A 26,551-nucleotide genomic window follows, 5' to 3' on the forward strand; every position below is an offset into this window, starting at 1 on the left:
GTAATTTTTCCGAGGGCATGCAGCTTTACTGTATGGTTAAATGATGATGGCGTCCTCTTGGGTAAAATATTCCGGAGGTAAAATAGTCCCCCATTCGGATCTCCGGGCGGGGACTACTCGAGAGGATATCGTTATCAGGAGAAAGAAAACTGGCGTTCTACGGAACGGAGCGTGGAATGTCAGATCCCTTAATCGGGCAGGTAGGTTAGAAAATTTAAAAAGGGAAATGGATAGGTTAAAGTTAGATATTGTGGGAATTAGTGAAGTTCGGTGGCAGGAGGAACAAGACTTCTGGTCAGGTGACTACAGGGCTCAAATGGTTCAAATGGCTCTGAGCACTATGGGACTCAACTGCTGAGGTCATTAGTCCCCTAGAACTTAGAACTAGTTAAACCTAACTAACCTAAGGAGATCACAAACATCCATGCCCGAGGCAGGATTCGAACCTGCGACCGTAGTGGTCTCGCGGTTCCAGACTGCAGCGCCTTTAACCGCACGGCCACTTCGGCCGGCTGTCTACAGGGTTATGAACACAAAATCAAGTAGGGGTAATGCAGGAGTAGGTTTAATAATGAATAGGAAAATAGAAATGGGGGTACACTACTACAAACAGCATAGTAAACGCATTATTCTGGCCAAGATAGATACGAAGCCCACCCCTACCGCAGTAGTACAAGTTTATATGCCAACTAGCTCTGCAGATGACGAAGAAATTGAAGAAATGTATGATGAAATAAAAGAAATTATTCAGATAGTGAAGGGAGACGAAAATTTAATAGTCATGGGTGACTGGAATTCGTCAGTAGGAAAAGGGAGAGAAGGAGGCTTAGTAGGTGAATATGGATTGGGGGTAAGAAACGAAAGAGGAAGCCGCCTGGTAGAATTTTGCGCAGACCACAACTTAATCACAGCTAACACTTGGTTCAAGAAACATAAAAGGAGACTGTATACATGGAAAAAGCCTGGAGATACTGACACGTTTCAGGTAGATAATATAATGGTAAGACAGAGATTTAGGAACGAGGTTTTAAATTGTAAGATATTTCCAGGGGCAGATGTGGACTCTGACCACAATCTATTGGTTATGAACTGTAGATTAAAACTGAAGAAATTGCAAAAAGGTGGGAATTTATGGAGATGGAACCTGGATAAACTGAAAGAACCAGAGGTTGTAGAGAGTTTCAGGGCGAGTATAAGGGCACAATTGACAAGAATGGGGGGAAGACATACAGTAGAAGAAGAATGGGTAGCTTTGAGGGATGAAGTAGTGAACGCAGCAGAGGATCAAGTAGGAAAAAAGACGAGGGCTAGTAGAAATCTTTGGAAAACTGAAGAAATATTGAATTGATGAAAGGAGAAAATATAAAAATGCAGTAAATGAAGCAGACAAAAAGGAATACAAACGTCTCAAAAATGAGATCGACAGGAAGTGCAAAATGGCTAAGCAGGGATGGCTAGAGGACAAATGTAAGGATGTGGAGGCTTATCTCACTAGGGGTCAGACAGATACTGCCTACAGGAAAATTAAAGCGACCTTTGGAGAAAAGAGAACCACTTGTATGAATAACAAGAGCTCAGATGAAAACCCAGTTCTAAGTAAAGAAGGGAAAGCAGAAAGGTTGAAGGAGTATATAGAGGGTCTATACAAGGGCGATGTACTTGAGAACAAAATTTTGGAAATGGAAGAGGATGTAGATGAAGATGAAATGGGAGATACGATACTGCGTGAAGAGTTCGACAGAGCACTGAAAGATCTGAGTCGAAACAAAGCCCAGGGAGTAGACAACATTCCATTAGAACTACTGACAGCCTTGGGAGAGCCAGTCCTGACAAAACTCTACCATCTGGTGAGCAGAGACAGGCGAAATACCCTCAGACTTCAAGAAGAATATAATAATTCCAATCCCAAAGAAAGCAGGTGTTGACAGATGTGAAAATTACCGAACTATCAGTTTAATAAGTCACGGCTGCTAATTACTAACGCGAATTTTTTACAGACGAATGGAAAAACTAGTAGAAGCCAACCTCGGGGAAGATCAGTTTGGATTCCGTAGAAATACTGGAACACGTGAGGCAATACTGACCTTACGACTTATCTTAGAAGCTAGATTAAGGAAAGGCAAACCTACGTTTCTAGCATTTGTAGACTTAGAGAAAGCTTTTGACAATGTTGACTGCAATACTCTCTTTCAAATTCTGAAGGTGGCAGGGGTAAAATACAGGGAGTGAAAAGCTATTTACAATTTGTACAGAAACCAGATTGCAGCTATAAGAGTCGAGGGACATGAAAGGGAAGCAGTTGTTGGGTAGTGAGTAGACAGGGTTGTAGCCTCTCCCCGATGTTATTCAATCTGTATATTGAGCAAGCACTGAAGGAAACAAAAGAAAAATTCGGAGTAGGTATTAAAATCCATGGAGAAGAAATAAAAACTTTGAGGTTCGCCGATGACATTGTAATTCTGTCAGAGCCAGCAGAGGACTTGGAAGAGCAGTTGAACGGGATGGATAGCATCTTGAAAGGAGGATAAAAGATGAACATCAATAAAAGCAAAACGAGGATAATCGAATGTATTCGAATTAAGTCGGGTGATGCTCAGGGAATTAGATCAGGAAATGAGACACTTAGAGTAGTAACGGAGTTTTGCTATTTGGGGAGCAAAATAACTGATGATGGTCGAAGTAGGGAGGATATAAAATGTAGACTGGCAATGGCAAGGAAAGCATTTCTGGAGAAGAGAAATTTGGTAACATCGAGTATAGATTTAAATGTCAGGAAGTAGTTTCTGAAAGCATTTGTATGGAGTGTAGCCATGTATGGAAGTGAAATATGGACGATAAATATTTTGGACAAGAAGAGAACAGAATCTTTCGAAATGTGGTGGTGCAGAAGAATGCTGAAGATTAGATGGGTAGATCACATAACTAATGAGGAAGCGTTGAATAGGATTGGGGAGAAGAGAAGTTTGTGGCACAGCTTGACTAGAAGAATGGATCGGTTGGTAGGAGATGTTCTGAGGCATCAAGGGATCACTAGTTTAGTATTGGAGGGCAGTGTGGAGGGTAAAAATCTTAGGGGGAGACCAAGAGACGAATATGCTAAGCAGATTCAGAAGGATGTAGGTTGCAGTAGATAGTGGGAGATGAAGAGGCTTGCACAGGATAGAGTAGCATGGAGAACTGCATCAAACCAATCTCAGGACTGAAGACCACAACAACAACACTCATCTGAGTATGCTAGACGGACTGAATGAGATCGGCAGGCATTTGTCGCTATACACTGGCATGCCAAAGAAACTTTTACACCTGCCTGATAACGTGTAAGGCCCCGCGAACACGCAGAAGTGCCGCAACACGACGTGGCATTGTTTATAATAATGTCTGAAGTAGTGCTGGAGCGAACTGACACGATCAATGCTGAAGGGTCGTCCATAAAGCCGTAAGAGTACCATGGGGTGGAGATGCCTTCTGAAGGCATCCCAGATATGCTCAATAATGTTCATGTCTAGGGAGTTTGGTGGCCAGTGGAAGTGTTTAAACTCAGGAGAGTGTTCCTGGAGCCACTTTGTAGCAATTTGGGACACGTGGGGTATCGCATTGTCTTGCTGGAATTCCGCAAGTCACGAATGTGTACATGTAATAAAACAGGAAGCTTACGTACGTCCCATCTGTGAGAGTCGTATCTAGACCTGTCAGGTGTCCCATATCATTCCACATCATTACAGAGCCTCCACCAGTTTGAACAGCCCCCTGCTGGCATGCAGGTTCTGTGGATTCATGAGGCTGTCTCCATACCCGCACACGTGCATCCGATCGATAGAATTTTAAACAAGACTCATGCGAGCGGGCAACATGTTTCCAGTCTTCAACAATCCAGCGTCGGTGTTGACGGGTGCAGGCGAGGCATAAACCGGTCATGAAGAGTACACGAGTGGGCCTGAGGCTCCGAAAGCCCATTTCGATGACGTTTCGTTGAATGGTTCGCAATCTGACTCTTGTTAATGGCCCATCATTGAAATCTGCAGCAATTTGCGGAAGGGTTACACTTCTGTCACGCTGGACGATTCTCTTCAGTCGTCATTGGTCCTGTTTTTGCAGGATCTATCTCCGGCCGCAACGATGTCGGAGATTTGATGTTTCATCGGATTTCTGATATTCACGGTACACTCGTGAAATGGTCGCACGGGAAAATTCCCCATTTCATCGCTACCTCGGAGGTAGCTGTGTCCCATCGCTCGTGCTCCGACTATAACACTCACCTAAATCTTGATAACCTGCCGTTGTAGCGGCAGTAACCGATTGAGAGAGTACGCAAGACGCGTGCTGTCTTATACAGGCGTTGCCAAAAGAAGCGCTGTATTCTGCCCGTTTACATATCTCTGTAATTCATACGCTTGCCTATACCGATTTCTTTGGCGCTTCAGTGTACCTGTCGACAAGGAAGTGTTGCACAATGTGTCGAGCACGCTACACATTGGAGCTGTATGGCAGGGAGTGGCTCACACTGCAACATTGTATGGATACTGGAATTATAAAATATTTCGAAGAATAAACACCGATAAAATACGACTTTATCTACTCTTAACCCAAAATGAATTCATGTGAACCCCTTTGGAGAACTACGCTTACCCTTACTGTACGAGATCATCATTTTCCGAAATGTGACATCTTCAACTGTCACTGTGTGTCAACCTCTTACAGCTTTTGTGGGGAGCTGTAATGAGCTGTGTTTTTTTTCCCTCTCCAGACGTTAAAGTTTCCAACCACGAGGCCTCCCTCTGTATGGAGGATTCGGGGCACTCCCGTAGGTAGGGGCCGGCCACTGGACCTCGTCCCGGCGCTGTAATCTGTAATACTTATGCGGGTAATGTTCCGTCTAATGCAAAAGTAACAAGAAAACTTAAAATTCATGAGCGGCCCTCCGGAACGCCCGCGCATTTCGCACGCAGCACAGACGTTTCCGTTTTTTCCGTGCCTACGTGCTCCATTACCCGAATGTCCTGCATTCTCATCCGCAGCCTACTACTCTTGTTATATCTGTGCACTCTAATATTCCACCTGCTCCGTTATTTGACCACAATAATTTCATTTCAGCAATTGACACTTCATCAGCGCTGAAAGTTGAGCGTAAGATCATAAATATGGGAAAGCCATTTACCGAATTTGTTTTTAGTATGCCAATGAGACGCGTTAAAGGCACTCGCTGCCTTATTAGCATTTAATACATTGCATAACTACGAAGTGCCTATCAAAGGTTCGATTAATGGACCGACTTCTATCGACAACTTCTGATTGAGAGCTCAAGTATGTACAAATATATCGAGAATTGCCTGCTTCGGCCAATCGAACGTAGTACACAATACAGACGACCGTAAACATCAAGATTTTTGACCCACTGAAAGACCGACAGAAACGACAACTCCACTGGATGTCATATTAAACACCTTTCAGCCGTCTAGTTTTCAAACGACACTACTGGCCATTAAAATTGCTACACCACGAAGATGGCGTGCTACAGACGAGAAATTCAACCGACAGGAAGCAGATGCTGTGATATGCAAGTGATTAGCTTTTCAGAGCATTCACACAAGGTTGGCGCCGGTGCCGACACCTACAACGTGCTGACAAGAGGGAAGTTTCCAACCGATTTCTCATACACAAACAGCAGTTGACCGGCGTTGCCTGGTGAAACGTTGTTGTGATGCCTCGTGTAAGGAGGAGACAGGCGTACCATCACGTTTCCGACTTTGATAAAGGTCGGATTGCAGCCTATCTCGATTGCGGTTTATCGTATCGCGACATTGCTGCTCGCATTGGTCGAGATCCAATGACTGTTAGCAGAATATGGAATCATTGGGTTCAGGAGGGTAATACGGAACGCCGTGTTGGATCCCAACGGCCTCGTATCTAGCAATCGAGATGACAGGCATCTTATCCACATGGCTGTAACGGATCGTGCAGCCACGTCTCGATCCCTGAGTCAACAGATAGCGACGTTTGCAAGACAACAACCACCTTCACGAACAGTTAGACGACGTTTGCAGCAGCATGGGCTATCAGCTCGGAGACCATGGCTGCGGTTACCCTTGACGCTGCATCACAGACAGGAGCGTCTACGATGGTGTACTCAGCGACGATCCTGGGTGCACGAATGGCAAAACGTCATTTTTTCGGATGAATCCAGGTTCTGTTTGCAGCATCGTGATGGTCGCATCATTGTTTGGCGACATCGCGGTGAACGCACATTGGAAGCGTGTATTAGTCATCGCCATACTGGCGTATCACCCGGCGTGATGGTATGGGATGCCACGGATTACACGTCTCGGTCTCCTCTTGTTCGCATTGACGGGAATTTGAACAGTGGACGTTACATTTCAGATGTGTTACGACCCGTGGCTCTACCCTTTATTCGATCCCTGCGAAACTCTACATTTAAGCAGGATAATGCACGACCGCATTTTGCAGGTCCTGTACAGGCCTTTCTGGATACAGAAAATATTCGACCGCTGCCCTGGCCAGCTCATTCTCCAAATCTCTCACCAATTGAAAACGTCTGGTCATTGGTGGCCGAGCAACTGGCTCGTCACAATACGCCAGTCATTACTCTTGTTGAACTGTGGTATCGTGCTGAACCTGCATGAGCAGCTGTACCTGTACACGCCATCCAAGCTCTGTTTGACTCAATGCCAAGGCGTATCAAGGCCGTTATTACGGCCAGAGGTGGTTGTTCTGGGTACTGATTTCTCAGGATCTATGCACCCAAATTGCGTGAAAATGTAATCACATGTCAGTTCTAGTATAATATATTTGTCCAATGAATACCCGTTTACCATCTGCATTTCTTCTTGGTGTAGCAATTTTAATGGCCAGTAGTGTATTTTATTGGGTACCTGGTTCCGTAATTTAGTGCAGAATCTTCAGCCCCCTGACTGACGTGTACGAAGATTCCACCTGCGTTGTGATGAAAACGGGGACTGTTCAGTCGGCAGTTGATGGTTGAAGGTATCGCTTTAGCAAGAAGAAATCTACTAATACCAGTATTGCTGGCCCCTGTTTTTATTACAACCGAGGTGATATCTTCCTACACTTCGGTCAGGGGCCTGAAGGTGCTGTAGTAAATCACCGGTAGCCATAAAAATAATTTTTTAAACTGTACTGCTGAAAGATGCTTAATTTGATACCCTGTATCTAACAGCCGAGTCCCGCTACCATCTATGAAAAGATGGACAAATAGAGACTTAACTGTATGGTAGCAGTCTGTAGAAGTTAGGAGCAGAAAACGTTTTTTGTAGCTAGTGTTCATGTTCTCAAGACGTTCAGACGGTTTGAGACACCCAACAAGTAAAAGCAACTAATTGTGACAAAAATTGGTACAAAATCAGTAAACGTCACTGAGAATGATGCTGAAAGGCTATTTTTCTGCTACCTCTCTTCACAGAAAACAGAATTAACATTTAACAAAGAAATTCGTCAAACAGGGGTGCAGTTGAGAAGTTAATTTATTATACACTCCTGGAAATTGAAATAAGAACACCGTGAATTCATTGTCCCAGGAAGGGGAAACTTTATTGACACATTCCTGGGGTCAGATACATCACATGGTCACACTGACAGAACCACAGGCACATAGACACAGGCAACAGAGCATGCACAATGTCGGCACTAGTACAGTGTATATCCACCTTTCGCAGCAATGCAGGCTGCTATTCACCCATGGAGACGATCGTAGAGATGCTGGATGTAGTCCTGTGGAACGGCTTGCCATGCCATTTCCACCTGGCGCCTCAGTTGGACCAGCGTTCGTGCTGGACGTGCAGACCGCGTGAGACGACGCTTCATCCAGTCCCAAACATGCTCAATGGGGGACAGATCCGGAGATCTTGCTGGCCAGGGTAGTTGACTTACACCTTCTAGAGCACGTTGGGTGGCACGGGATACATGCGGACGTGCATTGTCCTGTTGGAACAGCAATTTCCCTTGCCGGTCTAGGAATGGTAGAACGATGGGTTCGATGACGGTTTGGATGTACCGTGCACTATTCAGTGTCCCCTCGACGATCACCAGTGGTGTACGACCAGTGTAGGAGATCGCTCCCCACACCATGATGCCGGGTGTTGGCCCTGTGTGCCTCGGTCGTATGCAGTCCTGATTGTGGCGCTCACCTGCACGGCGCCAAACACGCATACGACCATCATTGGCACCAAGGCAGAAGCGACTCTCATCGCTGAAGACGACACGTCTCCATTCGTCCCTCCATTCACGCCTGTCGCGACACCACTGGAGGCGGGCTGCACGATGTTGGGGCGTGAGCGGAAGACGGCCTAACGGTATGCGGGACCGTAGCCCAGCTTCATGGAGACGGTTGCGAATGGTCCTCGCCGATACCCCAGGAGCAACAGTGTCCCTAATTTGCTGGGAAGTGGCGGTGCGGTCCCCTACGGCACTGCGTAGGATCCTACGGTCTTGGCGTGCATCCGTGCGTCGCTGCGGTCCGGTCGCAGGTCGACGGGCACGTGCACCTTCCGCCGACCACTGGCGACAACATCGATGTACTGTGGAGACCTCACGCCCCACGTGTTGAGCAATTCGGCGGTACGTCCACCCGGCCTCCCGCATGCCCACTATACGCCCTCGCTCAAAGTCCGTCAACTGCACATACGGTTCACGTCCACGCTGTCGCGGCATGCTACCAGTGTTAAAGACTGCGATAGAGCTCCGTATGCCACGGCAAACTGGCTGACACTGACGGCGGCGGTGCACAAATGCTGCGCAGCTAGCGCCCTTCGACGGCCAACACCGCGGTTCCTGGTGTGTCCGCTGTGCCGTGCGTGTGATCATTGCTTGTACAGCCCTCTCGCAGTGTCCGGAGCAAGTATGGTGGGTCTGACACACCGGTGTCAATGTGTTCTTTTTTCCATTTCCAGGAGTGTATTTTCGCTACCAGTTTCGACAAAAATAAAATAACTTCTCAGTCGGCACGGTTCTTTGGAGAATTTATTTAATAAATATTTGGACAGTCGCTATCGCACGTTCACACTGGATCAACAGATACATAGAAAACATTTTAATCGAATTTATAAAATCTTCGGATTTTACGAGAAACTCAACATTCATTGAATTTAGCGAATGTTTCAGACACTGAACGTGCATCATCACTGTATTTTTTCATTGTGGTGTTATGGGGAAATGAACATTAAATTCACTACCGTAGAAATTCTGAGAATATATAAAATCTTCATTGATCTTTAGAGTTTCTCAGAAAACAAATCGGTTATGTCAATGTATTGGTATCGATGATAGACGATTAAATAACTATGACAGGAAAATGTTTCTTAGTATGGATATACAACGTGACGACCTGCATATGGGAATTAATTGCCGTCTGTATTCCACTTTAATTAAAAATCGCTACTGGAACACGTATGAAGCACATATATTTACTTTGTTATATGATATTGCTACTTAGCGTTAGAAACAAGTGTGAAGTAAAGTTTATATTCCAAATAAAAACTGTTAAAGTTACTTCCATCAACAAATATAACGCGGTTCTGTATCAACCGTAAAAACGACTGTGTAAACAATAGGTTTAGTAGCATGTTGCTGAAATTGCTGCCACACTAAACCGCTTAATAGCTTAATACAAACAAATGGGTCACTCTTCCTGTCTGGTAACAAACATCTCACGCTATAAGATAAACTTGCGTTAATTTTCACCGAGGAAAAACACAGACACTGATCTTACCTGACACAAATATAATGTCGCCGAGGAATCTTACCACTTCATACTAAATGAGATGACCCTAAAATAACACCAGATGTTGCCACGGATACATGTAATACTCCCAGATATCAACCATTTCTGAGATAATTGTGATATCATTAAACGAGTCGTTTCAGTTTTCTGGAGGAGATAAGTAGGTAAGTGAAGTACATCCAAGTTGTTATTACGTTGCATACTCTCAGTACTACATGAATCAGTGATATGCTATGAAGATTTATATCCCAAGTTGGTTAAGCCACTAAAATATACTCGGGTGCTAAATGTAGCTTGACTGCCATTACCTTTCTGGGTTAAAGTACGGTAAGGGCATTGTCAGACATTGAAAACTTGAACTGCGAAAATAACGTCAATTACTTCTCACAGTGTACTCATATGCATAAAGTTAAACTAACAAGTTCTATTTCAGTAGATACACTAATTGTATTAAATATACAACTTTCGCAACTGATTAAATTTTATGAAGTAATTAAATAAGTAAATATTTTCGTATTAAGACAAAATGATACGCTACACGAAGTTAATTTTAATATCCTTTAGTGGAATGTAAGAAAAAATTTACGAGTAACTACTGTTTGGAAAACCCTTCAACACAGAACGGTACGTGTCATGAGAATGCTGACTGGTACTTACTATTGCATTATAAATGGTCCTCGTATTAACGATGCTCGTTTTAAAGACTGTATTTTGTCACTCCCTATTTCATTTTAAGTATTTTTTACGAATGCTGTTCTGGCACAAAATTACATCTGTGAATCTTTCTGTTGACAAACTCACTTTCGCGGGATTGGCAATTACATACGAATAACTATCGCTTCAGAAATAGCATACCAGATACATTATTTATAAACAATTGAAAGAGAAACAGCCCTCGGTCACTATATTTTTAACAAATTAACCTGGTTTCAACACTGATAGGAGTGTCTTCTTCAGAATTTGAAACAAAGACTGATCTATATACTGTAACATGGTCACAGAATAATGAGTAAAAACGTATGATAGGGTATAATTACGGAATCATCGTAAAAGACTGACAGTACTTATATGTCAGTAATAAAATATTTATTCCGTACTTATACCCTATCATACGTTTTTAGTCATTATTCTGTGACCATGTTATAGAATATATATCATTCTTTGTTTTGAATTCTGAAGAAGACACTCCTAGCACTGTTGAAACGAGGTTAATTTGTTAAAAATATTGCGGCCGAGGGCTGTTTCTCTTTGAATTGTAACTGTTCACGGTCTCTGAACGTGCAGCCATGTACAAAATTTTGTTATTTACTAACATTATAATAATTAATAAACGGGACCGATGGCCCTAGCAGTCTGATCCCTTCATTCTCACAAACAAACCAACCAGTTAATAAAAATACTGTAACCTAAAAGACAAAAGACTGATTCAACTTTGTGCATACTAATAGTTTTAACGTAATCTGCATCTGTAGTCGGGATGCGGTTTTTCACCAACAGAATGTTTGTATTCAGACAATGAATAGGTTTTGCGGGAATAGCTTAAAATGTGTTCGTGATACGAGGTAAACTGCAGCTCATACTAAAGATGAAAATCTGGATGCTCTATGATGAAGTGGAATAATTCCAAGGGAGAAACCAATGGCCTAAGCAAAAGTGTAGAAAATTAAACGCTGAAATGAAAAATCCTGGTAAGTGCCAGTAGGGCTCGCGCACCGAGGATTCCGTACAAAGTTAATTGTGTATATAAATACTAGAATGAAATTGTCACTCTGGAGCGGAATGTACGGTATGAAAGTTGGTATGGCAGATTAAAACTGTGTCCCGGACCAAGTCTTGGACTCGGGACCTTTGTCTGGCGCGGGCAAGTGCTCTACCGACTGAGCGCCGCCAACATGACTCACAACCCTCCCTGAAAGATTTACCTCCATCGTGCCTGGGTAGCTCTGCCGTGAGAGCACTTGTCCGCGAAAGGCAATGTTCCCGTGTTCGAGTCTCAGCGTGGCACACAGTTTGATTCTTCCAGGAAGTTTCATATCAGCGCATACTCCACTGCAGAGTGAAAATCTCTTTCTGGAACAATCCCATAGGCTGTGGCTAAGCCATGTCTCCGCAGTATCCTTTCTTCCAGGACTGTTAGTCTTAATGGTTTCGGAGGAGAGCTTCTGTGAAGTTTGGAAGGTAGCAGAGGAGGTGCTGGCGGAAGTAAAGCTTGAGGGCGGGTCGTCAGTTCGTCCTTGGGAGCGCAGTCGGTAGAGCACTTGTCCACGAAAGGCAGATGTCCCCAGTTCGAATCTCGGTACAACAGACAGTTCTGATCTGCCATGAAGTTTCCATCCCGGGAATGAGAATCTCGACCATCTTTGCCTGTTGTCGACATCGATATTAGATTTGTTACATATTTTGATTTCATTGATTTCAAAGCTTAAATTTTTTCAACCATTAAGTCACTGCAGACTTTAGTATGACACATAACTTTCAACTTCATACATCTACCCGTTGCTGAGCAAAAGTAATTGACAGGTAACCAATTCATTGAGTTTTGGTAGGAGCTACGAATTTAATACGACTGATGCTGGTAACATGACAGAATTAATTTACAGTTCCATAATCATACCATGTATACAGTTCAGTGCACAAAACCTGGGCAAGCCACAAGTGGCTCTACAGCTCAATAAAATTTTATTCCCGAAGTTCGATAGAATCTAATTTGCATCCAATGGTCACAGTTTCCGTTCCTCACAGAAACATTTAATTCCACTTCAAATAGAGTAGATAATGAGATCCTTTTCTCCCTCCTGCTAGGCATGACTCGGTACATCACTCATTAATGCCCAACGAAATCGCTCGCGTAATCGTTGACGGGTTCTCTTTAACGTGATGCAGAACGACTTCTTCCAGTTCTGGTGGGCGGCGTCTTCTTGGAGCACTTGAGTCGTGCCTGCTGACAGTGAAGGAATCATTTCTCGAAGCCGTCGTATAACTGTGGGGAAAAGGTTACTCGACGGAGTCGTACGTTGTAGAGAACGATATATTGTTAAAGGGAGCGAGCAGCTCTTCCAGTAATGTGAGCTTCACCATTTCGAAGGATCGTGTCGGTGTATTCTGCAAACGCGTACTCATCCATGTTGCTCTAACACTCACAGACTCGTGAGTAAGGCTCGAACTTGTCAGAGACGTAGAATGACATCATCTAATCTGACGCAAGCACCCTTCACGCTAATATCGTGTTGCATACCTACTTCACAAACATTTGAAACGGCTGTAGCAATGAAATGGTACGTTTCCGGACATGGGTTCCTATTCAAAATATCATTTTGGTACTCCCCACTACAAGTCCTAAAAGTTTGTAACGGGAATTTCCGAACATTCGATATGTTAATTAAATTTAAAGAATAATATGGGTAGTGCGGTATGAAAATTAAGTTTACAAGGACTGAATGCTTAGTCGTCGGAAGTATGGCTCTGAGCACTATGCGACTTAACTTCTGAGGTCATCAGTCGCCTAGAACCTAGAACTAATTAAACCTAACTAACCTAAGGACATCACACACATCCATGCCCGAGGCAGGATTCGAATCTGCGACCGTAGCGGTCACGCGGTTCCAGCGGTTCCAGACTGAAGCACCTTTAACCGCACGGCCACACCGGCCGGCTTCGGAAGTATGGGAAGCGATCTTGTTACGGATGATGAATCTATAGTGAACTGTAGACGATCATACAAATATTAAGGGACAATCGTTTCTGATGAAGGTAGAAGTTAACGATGCAAATAAAGAACAGAGTAGGAAAGGGAACGTTCGCAGTTAAGCAATTACACTCCACTTGGGATAAAATTACGTCAAAAACTTGAAAAAGAAGGTATACGAAACTATAGTTCAGAGCATTGCTCTGTGTCGTGCTGAACTGTGTGAAGTCCCAGGGTAAATGAAATGACATTAAGGGCAATGGAAATGGAGATTTGGGGACGAAGCTGTGGAGAAACGGAAGAAGCGTAGCAAGAAATGAAGTTGCATCCATAGCTGAAAATAAACGGCTAACAACGGGTGGACATCTCATAAGAATACCACAAGAAAGATGTCCATCTAAAACATGGCACCGGAGAGTTCCACAACACATAAAAAGAGGGAGACCCTGGGTACATTTGAACGATGGAATGAGGAGTGCGATGCCAGACTGAACCATGCAAGAAGAGGACAGATACGGAAGAATGAGACGGAAATGCGAATGCGAGAGACATCGCATGGTATAGATAACTCGCATGTAGATGAATAGAAGAAATAACTACTTGCTTGAACGTCAAATCACTGACAAGCCAGCTGACTACGGAGAATTGGGCGTGAAGAATGCAGAATATTGCTCTTACAGTGGGAGGATCACTTGAATGTGCAAAAGCTCCGTATACAGGTCTGGAACGGTAGAAATTCCAATGTGGAAGATAAATTGCAGAGCTACAGTGACCACTGAAACGAACGGTGAAAGATGGAGTGAAATATTAATGTATAAATTGTGGTGCCTGCCTTCCTCAAGACTGCCGTAAATCTTTTCGCAAGGCAGCCATAAATTCGACGTTCACGAGCAGGATCGTCGTTCCTTCGATGCCCACCAATAGCCACGACAGTAGTGAAGTCAGATGCTTTTCTCATCTAGAAAGATGCTTTTACTGTGAATAGCGCTGTCAGATGTCTCGGTTTCAGATTAAAGAAATCGGTGTCTGGAAATATACTTTCGGATTTCAGAGAAATAGTCCCATACTACCCATCTTTTCTCCAAATTTTTACGTTTATCTCCAGGTGTTAAGCTAAATGTCGAAAGATTTTATTATCGTACCTGACTAAGTCCCTAAAGAAGTGTTACTGCGCGGTAACGCTGCTGAATTTCCATTGTTGTCCCTTATACAAAAAGAAGATACATATTACAAAGTATTATTTTGTCCAAACTATCGATCGCTGCGCCTCGGCTTGGCTATTGTAGAAACGAATTCATAGTCTAGTTTATATTAATAGCCGCTAGATGTCAGTTGTCTTCTCTTTTGCTTGGTAACAGTCATATGTTCAAAATGGCTACTCCGCAGCAGAAATCATTTTGTGTTCTCGAGTTTGCGAAGTGCAATTCCGTAATTACAGTGCAAAGATGTTTCAGATTGCGGTACAAAACTGATCCTCTGAATTGGTGGAACATTCGCAGATGGTATCGACAGTTTCTAGGTACAAGATGTATATATAAAGGAAAGAGTCCTGCCTCCCTCATGTTCCTCAAAAAAGGTTGCACGAATTCAAGCTTCTTTCCATCGTACTCGTTCAAAATCAACTCGTCATGCCAGTCGGGAGTTACAACTACCTACAACAACAATTTGGCGTGATTGGAGACGTCGGTTGGTTATGAAGCTGTACAAGTTACAGCTGTTACAAGCTGTGCGTCCTGATGACAAACGCAAACGTGTGGCATTTTGTATCGAGATTCTTGATGCTAGTGACAATGCATCGTGTTCAGTGATGAAGCGAATTTCCGTGTTAGTGGTCAGGTAAAAAAACACAGTGTTCGAATTTGGGGCCTACAGAATCCACATGCAGCCATTGAATATGCACGAGATTTACGACTCATTCTTCTTCGATGGGAACACCGTTAATGATCAGCAGTATCTCGCTGTATTACAAAACTGGTTGTTTCCGAGGCTGCACGAAGACAACTTCATTTTTAAACACGACAGGGCACCCCCTCACTGGAGTCGCCAAGTGTGTGAATGTTTGAATGAAACTCTACCGAACCGTTGGATTTATCGTCAAGGAGCTGGCGACTTAACGTGTCTCACCTGGGCTCTACAGTCACCGTATTTGACACCCTCTGACTTCTTCCTGTGGGGTTTAGTTAAAGACAACGTTTATGTACCACAGAACCTGGAAGAGTTGAAGAACCGGATCCATACTGCCATAACATCAGTGATGAAGGACATGCTTGCCCATGTATGCAAGAAATTTGAATAGCTTTGTGATATTGTTCGTGTCGCTGATGGAGGACATGTTGAACATCTGTAATCTGAACTTGAGAGGTTCATAAATATGTGTGTAAAGTTTCATATATCGTATGTCTTAAAGTTTAAAAAATATATGCATTCGAAATACGTATAGTCTTCAGAATGAGATTTTCACTCTGCAGCGGAGTGTGCGCTGATATGAAACTTCCTGGCAGATTAAAACTGTGTGCCCGACCGAGACTCGAACTCGGGACCTTTGCCTTTCGCGGGCAAGTGCTCTGCCATCTTCTTTTTTTTTTCACCGAAAACAGTAACAAAAATGGCTACAATGAAATGACATAAATAAGGTGACAGATAATTTCAGTCATAAATTACAGCATGAGCTACCGAAGCACGACACACGCCCACTCCTCGCAGCTTTACTTCTGCCAGTACCTCGTCTCCTACCTTCCAAACTTTACAGAAGCTCTCCTGCGAAACTTGCAGAACTAGCACTCCTGAAAGAAAGGATACTGCAGAGATAACATACGGAAACATTTCTATGTCTTCCTTGCACTCATAGCGCCAGATTCACATCTGGTGGCCAAAATCGGAACTAATTTTTTTTCTAGTTAAATCGGTTCCACAGTAATGCATTACAAAATGTGCTAAGTTGCACTGCCATTCGATAATTACAGCCCACGCTGCACTTTGATTATAACCACCTGGTATTAAGGATAATTTAGCTACTGTAAAGCATGAATCACGTACTCTGCAAGCACGTAAGAAAAATGGACAGTTGTTTCGGTTAAAATTCATTTAAACAGCGACAATTAGTAACTGCAGTGGAATTAGCAATGTGCTATCATAATATTAAACATCATATATCCTTGAAATCAATGGACTGTACTTCTAGGCTGAGCTTCAAACTTTTTAATGATTCTGAAGCAGCAATAAGTGTGACGTTGGGCAGAACAAAATCAAGAGAAATTCTGAAACCAGTGTTAGTGGACGAAACTGCCAAACAAATATGCGATGCTCTTTCAAAAGTCCGTTATTTTGGTGTAGCTGCAGACGGTAATAATCATAAAGACAAGAAAATATTTCCATGAATTAATTCACTTTTTTATGTTTAATAGAAGTGTTCCAGTTTCTGCTTTCCAAATTACGTCCATTGTACTCGTTTCAAGAGAAATGTTCAGGCTTATGAGAGAGAAATTCTGGTAACTGTAACTCGGAGGAACAGATCAACTATAGACCAAATATTCACCCTACGTCAAATTTTGGAAAAGAAATGGGAATAGAATAAACCAGTTCATAATCTTTTCATAGATTTTACAAAAGCATATGATTCAGTATTGCAGTCAAAATTGTACAGAATTCTTTTGGAACTTGGAATACCAAAGAAGTATGTTAGACTTATAGAAGCGAGTTTGAAAAACGCAAAAGGTAGTGTACGCGTGGGGAAATTGGAGTCAGAAGAATTTGTAATAAAGAACTGACTTAAGCAGGGAGATGCCCTGTCTCCGTTACTTTTTAATTTAGTCCTAGAATATATTGTACGAATGGCAGCAGATAATTCAGAGGGTGTGGAGCTAAATGGAAATATTAAGATATTAGGGTATGCAGATGATCTAAACATCATTAGTGATAGGAAATGCGAATGCGTTAATCAAGGTTAGTGAGGATGTAGGTCTAAGGATAAGTGAAGACAAAACTAAATACCCGGTTACTACTAGAATGCCAACAGCAGTAGATCAGGAAATGTTAAGAGTTGGAGACAAGCAGTTTGAAAATGTTAACACATTTAAGTATCTAGGTGTGGACATCACTTCGAGAAATGATATTGAATCCGAACTGAAGAAGAGATTACGGGCGGGAAATGCGTGCTACTTCTCACTAAATAGATTACTTTCATTACGGATATTGCTAGGAATTTAAAGATTAGAATATACAAAACTATTATTCTACCAGTTATGCTGTATGGGTGTGAGACTGGTCTCTGTGCAAAATGAAAAGCCGTTTCGAGTATTTGAAAACAAAATTTTGAGGAAAATTTCCGGAGCAAAAAGGGATGAAATTAGCGGAGAGTGGCGAAAGCTGCATGACGAAGAGGTTCACGAAGTCTATTCAAGCCCTGACATAATCAGTATTATTAAATCACGTAGGTTGCGATGGGCGGGTCACGTAGCTCGAATGGATGAGGGCAGGGCAGCGCGCCGAGTACTGGTAGGGCATCTAGAGGGAAAACGTCCTGTGGGGAGACCGAGGCGTAGATTGGAGGACAATGTGAAGGCTGATTTGAGGAGCCTAGGTATTGAAGGTGAATGGAAGGAAATAGCCCAAGACAGGGACAGATGGCGAAAATACGTTGCTGCGGTAATGGACTCTCGAGTCCGGTATGACCAGTGAGTAAGTAAGTAAGTAAGTAAGTAAGTAACTATGAACAGTTGTAAGGGCATCAGACGGTAAGAAGTCGTCCAGTGAACTACTTGCTGAAAGGGAAGCATAAATCGGCCGTACGCCGGGAGAATCAACATTTAATCGATAACTCAAGTTTCCCACAATTTTTCGCAGGTAAAAGTAGTCGTGATATAGGTTTCATACCTCACCTACAACACCTGTTATTATAGTGCTCAGCTAAAGAGACAGTCGCAGGACTATAGACGCTGTAGGGGCGTAAAATTGCCTTGTGAAGAATTCAAGCTCATTGTACATTCGCATGACACCTTTCAGAATCACAGTCGAATAGACATAAACAACATAAACATTAACCTACAAATTCTTAAATGCAGCAACAGCCCTCTACAGAGACTAATAGTTGAAGAAATCTACCGTATACAAAAACACGTAGTATAAGGAAAAGAGATAATAAATGAATAGTGAGGGCATTGGAACTATTAGAAGATCGTCTCAAAGTTGACGACGGAAACGTAAGTTTCCGAATGTCGCCCACAGCGGTCACACGGAAGCCCGGATGATTCAGGGTACACGCCTGCTGAGCGATGCTTTCAGCTGCTCCGACCACGAGCGCCCTCTGCGGCCGCGACAGAGGGTAGCCGGCGGCAGCTGCACGGCCCATTCCTAGTCTCTGCCTATGACAGTCTTCAGTCTGTCAGTGTTTTGACAGTTCCCTGGTGCATTAGTAGCCGGAGCCTCACACTGCAAGACGCCCTTTAGTTGTTGTAATTGCTGGATTTTATTGGTGTTCGTTCCCATGTAAAGTTTTCTCGCAACGCTTGGAGAAAGCTCAGTTTATGTAAAGCTCCTCAATGACCCGCACAGAACCGGTAAACCGCCGTACGCCGTCTCCTCCTACCGTCCCATCAGCCTTAACTCGGTCTTCAGCAAGGTCCTGGAATCTATCCTCACCCGCTGCATCCACCAGCATCTCCACCAGCACCACCTCCTTCCCGTTACCCAGTGTGGCTATCGGCCGTCCTTCTCTTCTGATGATCTTCTCCTTCACCTCACTCATCTCCTTTCCGAACCGCTTAATTCCCGTCGCTCCGCTATCTTCCTCTTCCTGGACCTCGAACGTGCCTATGATCGCGTTTGGCATTCTGGTCCCCTCTTCCAGCTCCAAACCTTCGCCCTTCCTATTAACTACGTCCGTCTGATCGGCTCCTTTCTTTCCCAACGTCCTTCCTACGTCACCATCCATAACACGGATTCCTACAACTTTTTTCCCTCCGCCGGTGTGCCCCAAGGCTCCGTCCTCTCTCCCCTTCTGTACCTTTTGTATACGGCGGACATGCCGCCGCCATCACCCCCTGTCCACCTTCTCCAGTTTACCGATGACACCGCCTTCCTTGCCCTTGCCCCCACCCTGCAGCGCTCCCAACACCTTCTCCAATACAATCTTGACCGGTTCACCGCTTGGTGCAACCAGTGGTTGCTTAAGGTCAATCTTTCCAAAACCCAGGCGATCATTGTAGGCAAAACCACCCCTTCCTTCCACCTCCTCGATTTCTATATCACCATCTATGGCCGTCCTCTCGCCCTCACCCCCACCCTGAAGTACCTTGGCGTCACCCTAGACCGTCGCCTCTCCTGGGCCCCCCATCTCTGGGCAATCCAAGCCAAGACACGCTCCCGACTCTGTCTCCTCAAGCTCCTTTCTGGCTGTACGTGGGGTCTGGACCCCTCCACCATCCTCCACACCTATAAATCCCTCATTCGCCCTATCCTCTATTATGCCCATCCTGCCTGGATCTCCGCCCCTCCAACCTTTTACAAATCCCTTCAGATCCTTGAATGCCCTGCTCTCCGCCTCCCCTATCGCATCCGTCTCCCCTCCCCCACGCGGATCCTGTACGACCTAATTCCGTTCCCCCACCTCCTCTACACCTCCCGTAAACTCGATCCTCCTCACCCACTTGTCTATTCCCATGTCCCACCTGATCACCATCTCTCCACTCTCCACACCCTCTCCCAAGGTGGCTTCCACCCAGCTCCCCCTCCCTGATGATGCCCTCCTCCCCTCCATATAACCCGCCTACCAACTTTGATCCTCCCTCCCTCTTCCTGTGTTTGTGCCTTTGGGCACCCTCTCTCCCTTCTCTCCCCCTTCACTCTCTCCTCCATTTCTCCCCACTCCTCCCCCGGGCTTCCCCTACTCCCATCCCTCCACTCCTCCTTCCATCTCCTATGCCATTGGCATCTTTGCTCTCCCCTCTCCCTCCCCCTCACCCTTCTTCCCCTCTTGGCAGGTCCCCGGACTCGCACACATTACGTGGACATTCGCGCGCCGGTGATCATCGCCATCCGTTTCTCGTGTGTGCCGTCGTGTATTGTGTTTAGTGTTCACCGTTCTGCTCCATCGTTCACATGTGCCATCGAAATCATCAGTGTTTGTGCGTCGTGTCAACAGTTTGTAGTGTGGATTGTCGTCGAGTGTGAAAAGCTTCATGTCTTTTTTTATGTTACTGTGTCTACTGTTTTTTTACCTGCCGATTGTTCAAACTCATATGTCTTCTATATGTTTTATCATAGTTAACTCTTGGGCTGAAGAGCAGGGTAAGGTGCTGCTTCCAGCCTACCTGTTGTTGTACGGGTATCAAAATCACAATAAGGGGAAAAAAACCGCACAGAACAGCTTATCCCCAGCGTCTTCTTCCCCTCCCTCACCATTACCTGTGCCATCTATGTCCGCTCCACTGCTCGTCTTCCTTATGTCTTCATCTTGCACATTGACCACACCTTCTCCACCTATGTGATTGCCGCCGACCTCAACATCCATAGCCGTTCTCCTGCCGCCCTTCGGCGGTGGCATCAGTTCCTCTCCATGATCCCCTTCTCCAGCACACACGACCTGAAAGTGACACCACCCCAGATGTTGTCATTGCCTCCGCCAACCTGCTTGGGCGTATCGCTATCGCCATCCTTGACCCCACAAGTAGTGATCACCTCCCCGTCCTTCTCACCATAACGTCTGCTCACCGCCCCCCTTCGGCTCCCCACCCTGCACCCCCTCCCAAGGTCGTCCATGACTACCACCGTGCCAACTGGGATGCCTACCGGGAATCCATCACCACCCAGGTCGAAAGCCACCCTCTTACCTATCGCCATCCTGAGCTCATCATCCACGCCTCGTCCTTCCTTCAGAAGGTAATTACTGACGCCGTGGAGGCCCATGTTCCTACTAAAGCCATCCACTGCCCCACTCTCCCTCTGCGGGCTGTCCTCCTCCTCCGTGAATCCCGCCGCCTCTATCGCTCCTTCCTGCGCACTCGTGGCAGGGATACACTCCAACGCCACCGGCAAATACAGAGACACGTACGGAACCTTATTACAGCAACGAAACGCCGAGACTGGCGCCAGACCTGCACACGACTCAACGCCACCCTCCCTATCAACTCCTCCAAGTACTGGTCCGCCTTCCATCACCTTACTGGTTTCCATTCCGCTCCTCGCTACCCCCTTCTTCGTAACGATCGCCCCCTTCCTGACAACCTCAGTAAAGCCAACCACTTCGCTTCCCACCTTTCCGAGGTCTTCTCCATCTCACATGATCTCCACTTTGATTATTATTCTCTTTTCCCCACCGTCATGGAACATGCCGATACCTCGGTGGCTCCACTTGCTCCTAGTCTCCAGTACTTGGGGCAGTTTCCCCCCTCCGACATCAACACTCCAATCACAGCACAAGACATTAAATTTATTCTCCAGTCCAAACGCAACACGGCCCCTGGTCACGACTGTGTCACCTACCGCCATCTTAGACAAAGCCCCTATTCCCTCATGACTGTCTTCGCCCATCTCTACAACGTCATCCTCTCTACCGGCTTCTACCCTGACCTGTGGAAGAATTCCCGCAACCAACCACTGCTAAGCGAACGTTGCTGCTTATCCTTAGCCACTCTCAGTGTGGCTTTCGGAGATGTCGTTCAACTATAGACAACTTGACCCTGATTGAGGCGGCCATCCAGCAGGCCTTCCTACGTAACCAGCATAGTCTAGATGTATTCTTTGACATTAATAAGGCGTATGACACTACTTGGCGCCGCCTTATCCTCAATCAACTCCATCAGTGGGGCTTTCGTGGCCATCTGGGTGACTGGCTCACCCAGGCTTTAGGTAAGAGGTCCGCCAGTCACGATTACCTACTTGTTTCACTTCGATTTCTGTTCTCTTTTCCTTGTGTTTCCTTTCCTCTTTTAGTGCGTTTCTTCTCCTCTTGTTTTGCCTCTGTATGTGAGGATTTGTAACTGCGTCAGGTCTGTGTCTTTTGGCCGTTCTCCTTGTTCGGTGTCCGTCTTCGTCCCTTCACTGCATGTGTTCCTGTTTCTATGCGTTTGGGCGCTGATGACCACGCTGTTTAGCGCCCGAAAACCTCAAACGACACACACACACACACATGGTCTCCGCAGCAGACACCTAGTTCGCGCACCCCTGCTGAATACTCCTCATCAGCGACTAAGGCTGGAATTTGCACGCCAGTAACGCAACTAGACGTCTACGCCTTTAGAGATGAATGATGTTTTATGGTCAATCGGACACGTGACTATTGGCATGTATGACGTGAAATGTCTGAAAGCAAATACCCTTAAGGGGAGGTTTACTAATTTCGGCCTAAAAAACGCATGTTCTTTGAGAATTTTTTCTCGGGTTGTGTTATAGATTTCAGTGTCAAATTTGGTCAAAATGTTTATTGATATTTCTTCTACAAATTGGAGTTTGTTCGACCGGAAATGTAGAAGAGCAAAGGCGGAAGTGCCGTCGGAACGAAAGAAAATTTCAATGTAGATCACTACGCGCGGTATGTCAGAGGTGAGCTGGCTCGTCTGAAATCAAAATTGAGTTGACTTTAGCGAAGTATATAAGATTCATTAGGAGTTGTACCTCAGTTAAGTTATTTGACGATAGGAAACAAAATGATGGCCATTTGAAAAAAATAGGGTTTTTTCATCGATTTTTCGACTTCGTCGGCCAAATAAAAATATTTATAGTTTATAGTTTATGGATCAGAATAAAAGTGATACAGCTCCCAGAGAATTTAGTTAGCTTCGTCGGAAACAAAGAATCATGCCAATCGGTTCAGTAGATTTGAAGTTAATATACCGCGCGATAAAAGAAAGTCATTTCGAGAAAAACGCGTTTGAAGTTTTAACTACATATAAATGCAATAGTATGCAACTTATGTTCAATCTGCTACTCCAGATTCATAAACTAGTCCTTCACCTTCCTCATAGAGGGCGCTCTGCTCGATCTGGGCCATCCTGCGCTGCTTCAGAGCCGCTCGTACGGCCGGTGACAAGTGGTTTTCGGCCGCTTGAATCCGGTAGTCGTCCGAATGCTTGGCGAACTGCGTCGAATAGAGTCCCAGGGTGACGTCCATCGTTGACATGGTCTTCAGAATTGCTGAATACCCTTCGTTGAAGCTGCTCACTGGCAGGAAAGTCGCAATCTCCACAGTCTTTGCACCTGAATGCAAATGCTTGGGGGCTAACTTGCAAACACTTGCGTTCAAACTTTCATTGCTTCCTCCCAAGCAGCGGTACAATAACTCGTCCTCCGAAAGAAAAAAAATGGTGCGTGGAGGAGGCCGATTTCAGGCACGTGCATTTTTTTGTTCAACCGCGAATAACAATCATTTCAGTTCCGTATTCGGAAAAACCGTTTCAGGGGTGTATTCTAAATACTTTTATGGATCTAAAAATGTAAACAAAAAACCGATTTTTTAAGCCAGAAGATAGTAAACCTCCCCTTAAGTCCGCAACGAGCAGTCTAGTGGCTGCCTATGGATCACGGGGTCCCTGATTCTATTCCCGGCCGGGTTGGTGATTTTCTCTGTCCGGGGACTGGGTGTTTATGTTGTCTCCATCATTTCATCGTCACCATATCATTCGTGAATGTGGCTAAAATTGCACCGTGTAAAGACTGGGACATTGTACGGGCGCTGATGACCGAGCAATTAAGCGTCCCACAAACCTAACATCATCATCATCATCATCATCATCAGACACACTTAAACAATCGTTGGATTTATACACCATCAAGAATCTGTGGGACCGTCTCGGTTGAGCTCTTCGTGCCATGGATGCTCAGACTAGAAGCCTAGCGCAGTTGGGCATGGCACTGGAGTCGGTATGGCCCCACATTCCTATCAGTACGTCGCAGGACTCTCTTGCTGCACGTATCGCAACGGTTCGCGTTGCAAAAGTTGGTTATTTAGGCTTTTGACAGGTGTCTGTACAGTGTAAAATAAAACCCGTTAAGGCTGGTGAAACTTCATTGAAACATGTACTACTACTACTACGTGATCAGGCCCAGTGGACCGCACGCATCTACAAGTTTCCGCCTCCACTATATTCTGTCCATTGCTGCTATCCGCCATTCGTCCACATCTATTGACACTTGGTTTAAATCTTCATGGAGTCCATCCCTCCAACGCTTCTTGGGTCTTCCTGGCGGTCTCTTTCCTGTAGGTTGAAATCCAGGAGCTTCCGAGGTCATCTGTGATCCTCCATCCGGGCCACATGGCCGACCCACTGCATTCGTTTGGCTTTGACAGTCCCTGCTATGTTGGGCTACTGGTATAGTTCCTCAAGCTCTTGGTTGTGTCTGATCCTCCATTCCCCTGTACCTGCATCCAGAGCCGGACCGAAGAACTTCCGAAGCACTTTTCTCTCAAAAACAAGGAGCTTATGGAAGTCCTGTTTCCGGATACTCCATGTCTCACAGCCATATAGAACAACAGTCGAATCTTGAATTGTTTGGAGAGATATTTGGACCGAAGCAGTTGTGCAAGGCTGTGGTAAGATCGGTTTCCTGCTTGTATACTGGCATTGATCTCTGCTTCACATGAAGAGTTCTCAGTGAAAAGTGCCCCTAGGTATTTGAATTCTTGCACTCTCTTGTAGGAATGGTCCCCAACCTGCAGTGATTGTAGATGATCAGCAGTCTGACAATGACCACGCGTCATAACGAGGTACTCTGTCTTGGCTTCGTTTATGTTTAGCCCAAATTTGCTGGCAGCCTCCTTTAGTGCTTTGGTCATTTGCTCCAACTCCTCTTTCGACATAGAGAGTAAACAGATGTCGTCTGCATAGGCTAATTATGCCAGTCTCTTTCCTTCGATTTCAGTGCCTTCGTTCTCTTGGAAGGTCTCGCGTACGATCTCCTCGAGAGCAAAGTTGAACAGGATAGGGGACAATCCATTTCCTTGCCTGAGTCCTGTCACAATTTCAGTTACGCGATTTCCCATCTTCACCTTTGCACGTGTTTCGTTCAGACAGATTTTTATCAGATTGATGAGTCTCTCTGCTATGCCAAACTCCCTTAAACAGTTGAGCAGGCTCTTGCGATGTCTGCAATCATAGGCCTTCTTAAAATCAACGAATAAAATATGCAAATCTTTACCATATTCACCCAGTTTCTCAGTGAGCTGCCGGAGACTGAAGATGTGATCTACTGTTGACCGTCCTGGCCGGAAACCTCCCTGGTACTCCCCAATCACCGATTCTGCCACTGGCTGAAGTTTATGTATGAGGCACTTGGACAGGATCTTATAGCAGACGTTAAGCAGGGCGATTTCGCGATAGTTCAGTTTGTCACCCTTCTTATGTATTGGACAAATCTGAGCTGTTTTCCATTCTCCTGGTAGTTCTTCTTTGGTCCATATTGCCTATATCAGTCGGTGTATTTTTTCTGCAAGTTTCTCTCCTCCTTCCAGGATCATTTAAGCCTGTATTCCATCTTCACCTGGACTCTTATTCTGTTTAAGGTGTCTGATTCTGGTTTTTATCTCATCCAGGGTAGGTGTGAAAATTCACAGTCCGATCGAGGTTTTATATACCAGTGGAGGCTGCCGCCTAATTTACAATAAATCCCGTGAGCTTTCGTTAGAGTTTCACAGCACCAGTTCAGCACTAATGTTACTCTAAAAACCCAATGGTACTGTAACTTGTGGCTGTATGCAACAGCCTAAAACTGATTAAACATTGAAATATGTATGAGTATTAAAGAAGAAAGTTATGCATGCTGAAGGATGAGCGCTATTTCCATAAATATACGGGGTAAATGAAAATTCGGAAGACAAATCACGATTTATTGCATGCTAACAGCAAAAAAGTACGTTCTCCATAATTTCGTTTCATGGATATATTCGGTAGAAAATGGTCGAGAAATAAACGCACTGTAGTCACATGAATGGCAACTGCTTTCCTTCAACACTGTATAACTATCTAGCATAGTTAGTGCTGTGGGCAGAGTTTTGCTCGAGTTTGCAAGTCCCTGTCTGACAGTTTTGGGCAGCTAAAAAATAGAAAAAAATTATTCCTACACCTGGAATCCTACTCGCGAACTCGAGTAATCCAATGCCTAACTGTACTGGCTGACTAATTGGG

Source organism: Schistocerca cancellata, chromosome 2 (assembly GCF_023864275.1).
Source record: "Schistocerca cancellata isolate TAMUIC-IGC-003103 chromosome 2, iqSchCanc2.1, whole genome shotgun sequence".
In the NCBI taxonomy this organism is placed as follows: domain Eukaryota; kingdom Metazoa; phylum Arthropoda; class Insecta; order Orthoptera; family Acrididae; genus Schistocerca; species Schistocerca cancellata.